At 47.3% G+C, this 7,471-nt stretch overlaps 1 non-coding gene across 1 annotated transcript; it reads right to left on the reverse strand.

Moving 5' to 3' along the window:
• Window positions 1-6,524: 6,524 nt before the first annotated feature.
• Window positions 6,525-6,655, reverse strand: LOC136336675 (small nucleolar RNA SNORA51). The gene has a single exon (XR_010731508.1). It is a non-coding gene; the product is annotated as a small nucleolar RNA SNORA51 (small nucleolar RNA).
• Between the last annotated feature and the right edge of the window lie 816 nt (window positions 6,656-7,471).

Consider the following 7,471-nt stretch of genomic DNA (forward strand, 5'->3'; position numbering starts at 1 on the left):
TTTAGGGACTGCACCTGGCTCTCCTTTCGTCCTTTTTCCTGCCCTGGCCATGGGCACCACGCCTTCTGGGACTGCAAGGGAGAAAGGGATACCACACACGGGGCACCCTGTTAAGTCCACCGTGGCCTGGTGACTGCCCCGGGCCCCCACCCAGCTTCTTCTTAGGGGACCCAGCCCCCCACTGGCGAGGAGACAACCAGCCGCACCTGAATGAGGCACAGAGATAAAGGGCTGGGAGGAAGAACAGGGCTCAGGGAAACTGCCCAGGGGATAGAGACCAAGGAGGGGCCTTTATAGTGGAACTGTGACAGGGGTTGGGGGAGGGGTGACCTGAGCAGAGGCTCGAGGAGGAGCAAGAATGATGGGTGGTGGAGGGTAGGGGGTGGAGGGAGGGAGTCCTTGGATGCAGGTACAAGGTAAAGGATAGGGAGGTCAGCCAAGTCTTGGGCCTTGAATGCCAGGATGAGGAGATGGACCCTGACTAGGAGACAGTAAGAGTGTTCTGGGCAGGTCAGTGGGGTGGTGGGGCAGGATTCCTGCACATTAACCCATTGGGGGATTGGACAGTGGGAGAGGCTGGTTTCCCAGCTTTGACCTAGAGTCAAACTTGGAAGTGGCCTAGACGGCCCTTGTACAGCCACCTTTACCTCTGTCACTAACCCCTGCTTCCCTGCGTGTGGAGGCTCAGCTGTGGGTCCCCTGACCAGGAGTGAGTGCCGCTGCAGGGCCTGCATCTGTGATGTGCATTTCAGACCCGCAGACAGCTGATCTTCCCAGGAATGCATCTGGGCACCCACATGCCCTTCCCCCATGTAAGGACACTAGCACTCTCCATGGGCTCCCAGGGCTTTGCTGCTCCAGCTGCTGAGTCCTGACTCACAAAATGACCCAGAAGTGACTGAGCAGTGCTTCTGCTGCCACCACGGAGAGGAAGGGTACAAGGCCTGTGCTTTGGAGAGCTGCCTGTGCTCTGGGGTCTCTGCCAGGCCAAGTGCAAGGCCCATCCCATGCCACAGGAGCAGAGCGGGGTCTGGGGTGAGGCTTAGTCTGGGCAGAGGCCCAGGGGCTGGTGCAAGGTCTGTTTGGCTGCCTCTGCCTCTCAGCCAGCTGGAGGCCCCAAACATTCCCCCTCCTTCCGCAAGATGGCTGAGCTGCAGACATCACCCCAAATCTGAGACTTCATCCTTTCTCCCTCAGTGGATTTGCCCCTTGGAAGCGTCCAGGGTGGCCTCAAGGGTGGTGTCAAGATGACACCCAGAGCGTCTCATCCTTCAGTCCCTACAGTCCCTTCCTCCTGACATAGTTAGCCACTGTGGAGGTCCCTTTACCTGATGAGTGCCCAAAGCAGAAACCTAGGCATGGAAGTAGAGAAGGCACTGACAGCTGTCGCTTTGCTGAACTCTCGGGGTCCAGAGTCAGAGAGTCACCAAACCTAAGGTGACAGGCACTGTTCCTAATTGACAAGTTAAGATGAATCCGGGGAGAACAGAAGAGGAGACGATGGCCACCACCCTGGGCTCTCCCAAAGGATATTGCACTAAGACCTGGCAGCAGGAATTGCAGTGAAATGTGGGCTCCCCCCACAGTGTGGTCCCACAGCAAAACACTCAGGTCTGTCATTCGAAGTGGTGCTTCTGGAGAGCCAGATTCAGTAGGAACCCAGAGAAACCATAGCCATTGCACAAATGGCAACAGCATTTTCAGGGGGTTTCTTTGCTCCTCAGCAAGCATTTCAGGTGCCTGCTCTGTGCCAGGCCAGGCTCGTGGGTTAGCTGGGCAGGCCTATCGTAGTGCAATGAGCAGCCAGAGGCCTGGCCCCTGCACTGAGGCCATATAGAGGATGTGCCCTGGCTGACTGAGGGCATGGAGGTGGGGTAGGATGGGGGGGCTGCAGATCAAAGGGGCAGGGAGTGGGACACAAGACCAGCAAGGCTAAAAGGGCCTTGAGTGCCCGACCAGAACTGAAGGGCTTTAGGGAGCCAGAGCCAGTTTGAAATGGGGACTGAAATGGGGTCAGTTTTGTGTTCTAGACAGCTCACCCTAGGGCCAGGATTAGGGGTGGGAGGATGGGTTGGAAGGGAGAAAAATGAGGCCAGGGGTCCAGGGAGGCTGTGGTAAGTCCAGGGGAGGGGCAGTGAGCTGAGCCAGGGCAGAGGGGGAGGAAAACAGTGACAGAGGAAAGATCATCCATAGGCTAACTGGCAGCGGAAGTGGGGCAAGATGGAGCGTCTCCGGCTTGAGGCTTGGAGGGCAGTATGACTCCTGCTGGACCATTTTGGGTAGCTCCACCTGAGAAGGGCTGTGGAGAACATGGAATTCAGTCCTACACCTAGGATAGCAAGAAAAGACATCTTGCTATCTTTAGCAAGGGACTCCCAAGGACTGTCAGCCTCTCTCTAGCCCGTGACCACAGCATCCAACACTTAGCTGTCAGATCTTCCAGCTCTTTCTTCAGGTAAAAGATGGGGTTAGGTGTCCTCTACCTGAGCCACGGAAAAGTAGTTTTGGCTACTCAAGTCTCCAAGAGGAAGAACTCAGAGCTAAGGAGAGGTAACCCACTGCCATTGATAGACTCTTCTGGGAGAAGCCCTCTACCCAGAGGCAGGTCTACAGTGAGGCTAGGTCGGGGCCCATGGACCTGATGAAGAGTAACCTGGCCTCAGAGTGCTACAGGGTAAACCAAGGGTATAGGGTCTCCCCGGAGGGTACCAGGCATGACCACATGAATGGGTTTTCCCTTCCTCAGCCCATCAGCCAGACTAAGACATAGAAAATGCTCTATATCCTGCATCCAGACATGAAGCTGAACTTGCTCTAAGGAGGTCATTGCCATGGGAATGGAGGTATGCGTGCTGGGGGTGGGCAGTGTCCACACCTGTGCCTGCCCCATCCGAATGCAAAGCCAGCAATTTTATGGCCCTGAAGGTGAACATTCCTTCAGAAGTAGAATTGATGTACCAACAATGATCCAAATAAACAATTTCAAATAAATAATTTAAACAGTTTCCTCTGGCAGGTGCTCCTAACTCAAGCAAGTTTGAGGCCCTTTGGGGTAGAAGAAGTAAAATTCCTGGGACCCAGAGGGGTTCTTATATACTTAATATTAAAATACAGTAAAGCTGTACACTAATACAAAGTTTGAGTAATAAATCTCAATTATTCTCCTAAAAATCCTTTAAAAATGGGGAAGAGCCTGCTGAGGTCGCCGGTTCAAAACCCTGGGCTTACCCAGTAGAGGCACATATGGGAGTGGATGCTTCCTGCTCCTCCCCTCCCCCGTCTCTCTTCTCTAAAATGAATAAATAAATAAAAATAATTAAAAATGGAGAAAATGAGCTGCGTCTGGCCAAAACTGCCATCCTGTGGGTAGAAAGTTGCTTCAGTGCCCTCCCCCCAAAAAAGGTCAGCAGGTTTTGTTTGTTTCTTTGTTTTTTTAAAGAAATATTGTCCTTTTTATTTATTTTTATTTTTTTACAGAGACAGAGAGAGAGTCAGAGAGAGGGATAGACAGAGACAGACAGGAACAGAGATGAGAAGCATCAATCATTAGTTTTTCATTGCGCATTGCAACACCTTAGTTATTCATTGATTGCCCTCCCATATGTGCCTTGACCGTGGGCCTTCAGCAGACCAAGCAACCCCTTGCTCGAGCCAGCAACCTTGGGCTCAAGGTTTGGGCTTTTGCTCAAACCAGATGATCCCTCGCTCAAGCTGGCGACCTCAGGGTCTCGAACCTGGGTCTTTCGCATCCCAGTCCGACGCTTTATCCACTGAGCCACTGCCCAGTCAGGCAAAAGGTCAGCAGTTTTTAATCTCTTGTGCCTCAGATCTCTTGGCAGTCTGGTGAAGTTTAGGTTCCCCACATAGAATAATTTGGGGCCTTATCAGGCAGTGGCGCAGTGGATAGAGCGTCAACCTGGGATACTGAGGATACAGGTTCAAAACCCCAAGGTCACCAGCTTGAGCTCAGAGACATTGGGATCATAGACATGATCCAATGATCTCTGGCTTAGAGCACAGTGTCACTGGTTCACCTGGAGCCCCCAGTCAAGGCACATATGAGAAAGCAATCAATGAACATCTAAGAGTTGAGGCTTCTCATCTCTCTCCCTTCCTGTCTGTCTCCGTCTCTCTCTGGGGAAAAAAAAAGAATAATATTTTGATTTTGGTTTTGTTTCAGTTTTCACATTTTTATTGTGGGCCACAGGTGAGGGGGCCTCCTCCTCCCTGTCAGCAGAGGTGTTCACATTTTCTTCAGCCACTGCAAGCTTGGGCCTTGGGGGTCCTGGGAAGGGAGCTGGACACACCAGCTATGTTCCCATCATCTCAGACAGGCACAGGGTAGTTGTAGGGCATGATCTTGTTGGTCATGGTAGTACACTTGGTATAAGAATTGAAGGCAGGCAGAATTATGGCAAGGCCCCTGATGGTGAAGGACACGACCAGCACCAGCTCCTTGGCCCAGGCATCCTGGAGGAAGGTGGCAAGTTTATTGGCCTTCTATGTCTTCCAGAACAATGTTTTAAAACTTATGAAGTAAAATACATAGTCTTGCAAAGGAATACACTTATACTGAAATTCAGTCAAAGTATTAAATATAACAAAAAGTAATTTAAAGAATTTTTAAACTTGCCTGACCAGGTGGTGGCGCAATGGATAGAGCGTGAGACTGGGATGTGGAGGACCCAGGTTCAAGACCCTGAGCTCACCAGCTTGAGCACGGGCTCATCTGGTTTGAGCAAAGCTCACCAGCTTGGACCCAAGGTCGCTGGCTCGAGCAAGGGGTTACTCGGTCTGTTGAAGGCCCACAGTCAAGGCACATATGAGAAAGCAGTCAATGAATAACTAAAGTGTCACAACGAAAAACTGATAATTGATGCTTCTCATCTCTCTCCGTTCCTGTCTGTTCCTATCTATCCCTCTCTCTGACTCTCTATCTCTAAAAAAAAAAGAATTTTTAAACTTGTGATTTGGAAATATATATTCTTCTTTATTAACACTTTATTTTTTATTATTTTTCTTTCAGTGAGAGAGAAAGAGAGAGGGAGAGACAGGAAGGGAGAGAGATGAGAAGCATCAACTCATAGTTGTGTCACTTTAATTGTTATTGATTGCTTCTCATATGTGCCTTGACCAGGAGGCTGAAGCCGAGCCAGTGACCATGGACTCAAGCCAGCGACCTCTGGGCTCAAGCCAACAACCATGTTGATGATCCCACGCTTAAGCAGATGACCCCGCACTTAAGCTGGCAACCCCAGGGCCCCAAACCTGGGACCTCAGCGTCCCAGGTCTATACTCCATCCTCTGCACCACCACTGGTCAGGCTATTAACACTTTAAATACCAAGCTCTACAGCAGCTCCAATAACTACCATAATTTCAAAGAATGATGAGTGTAAATAACACTTCTAAGTTTCTACAACAAACAAGATGTGATGTGAAAATATCCCTGATTTCTACTTTCAGCAGTAACAGGTGCTTCTAATACTGCTGTGGTTTCTCCTTAAATGAAAGAAATACAGTTTTTAGTTAGAGTTAATTAAAATATAGAATTTTATTCCCACTCAAGTTCACAGACTTAGTGAATGGTTTATCCATAAACCATCACAGGACCTCAGGTTAACAACCCCACTCTAAAGAGTGAAGGCATATTATATTAATATGTGTTTGAAACAGAATGTTCAGAAATGGCAGAGAGACTGTGGTGTGATAAGGAATCAGATGCCTACTGAAGAATCAGATGCCCACCATCCAAACACTTCAGCTTGTCCCCAACCTGACAGTCAGCTTACAGCATAAATTAACCTCCTGATCTACTTTAACATGATCAAGAACATTGATCTTGTGCCCTGACCCGATAGCTCAGTTGGTTAGAGCCTCATCCCAAAGCCCAGAGTTTGTTGGTTCAACCCCCAGTCAGGGCACATACGAGAACAGATAGATGTTCCTGTCTCTCTCTCTCTCTCTCTCTCTCTCAAATCAACAAATAAAAACTTTAAAAAAAGAGTCAACTCAAAGCTTTAAAAAAAAAAGAGTTTTGATCTTGAAAAATAAGCTGCACAAGGACCCAGGTCTTAGAGGTGAGCAGAAGGGTGTGTGGTTCTGAAAAATTCTCTATTACTGACCTTATTCTCCCTGTTTTCAACCAGAAGGCAAGAACTAATTAAAAGAAAAACAAAGGTTCTATGCCCATATAAATTTATTTATTATAACTTTGCACTTGGAGCTTTGTCAGTTGGAAAGATGTTTCGTAATTTAATTGAGATTAAAGTTTGGTGTTTGGGAGCTTTAGAGACACCATGAAATTCACAGAGACTGAAAGCAGATTAGAGGTTACCAGGGGCTCTGGGGAGGGGAAATGGGGAGTTATTGCTTAATGGGTGCAGAGTTACTATGTGCAGTGGTGAAAAAGTTTTGGAAATAGATGATGATGGTTGCACAACATTGTGAGTGCAATTAATGCCACTGAGTTATACACTTAAAAATGGCTGAAATGGCAAATTTTGTTATTTATATATTTTTTCCCCATGTCTCCCCATTTACAATACAGACCAGGCAAAGAGCCAGGGCTGAAGTGCAGATGGGTGGGTTTACTCTGCCTCCTCTTTCTGTACAGTCAGTGTAAGAACACAGCCTGTGGTAAGCACTGGGAGGCCTGTTATTTATATTTTAAGGCACACATAAAATAAATTGCCATCTACATAGAACAAATTGGCAAAAATTAATGTTGTTCAATACTCTGTGTGGCCAAAATTGAATCAGTGAGAACTTTTTGTGGAGTGGAAGAAATATAGATTGATATAGCCATTTTCAAAAGCTTTTGGCATTATGCAGTAATGTTAAAGAGCATGCCTTTTATCTAGAAGTTTCATATATATATATATATATATATATATATGGATGATTTAAACATACCCCCAAAATTTTACACCTTGTTCTTAATCATCACTATTCTCTCTTTTTTTACTTTACATAATTTGAGCACCTAATTAGGTACCTTAGACCTTTCAATATTCTGGTGTCCCCTTAGTGGAAGACTAGATTTCTTTTCTTTCCAAATAATAAATTATAGGCTTACATGCTGTGAATCTTATTCCAGAGTATTTAGACTAAAAACAAATCCAATAACACACTCACTATATGAATCCAGATAGTAATTTTAGATTATATTAGTTCTCCTAGAGTTTACAGTGAAATGGTAGACAGATGAAAGGACAAAGTTAAGGGTCTAGACTTCTCCAGTCAAGATGGGGTAACATAGACCAAATCTACCCTCCGTCCTAAATTAATGGCACTGAAAACATTGAACGTGGGGCAATGAAAAAGAGTGATGTCTGAAAGTCAGGAAACCAACCAGGTGCGTCCTGCAGCTGTGCCAGCTTACTGCCTGGAGAAAGCTTCCAGGCTGCAGTGCAGGGCGGGAAACCCAGGGAGAGCCCAGCGGTCTCTCCAAATGGAATTGACATAACCAG

This window comes from Saccopteryx bilineata, chromosome 4 (assembly GCF_036850765.1).
Source record: "Saccopteryx bilineata isolate mSacBil1 chromosome 4, mSacBil1_pri_phased_curated, whole genome shotgun sequence".
In the NCBI taxonomy this organism is placed as follows: Eukaryota; Metazoa; Chordata; class Mammalia; order Chiroptera; family Emballonuridae; genus Saccopteryx; species Saccopteryx bilineata.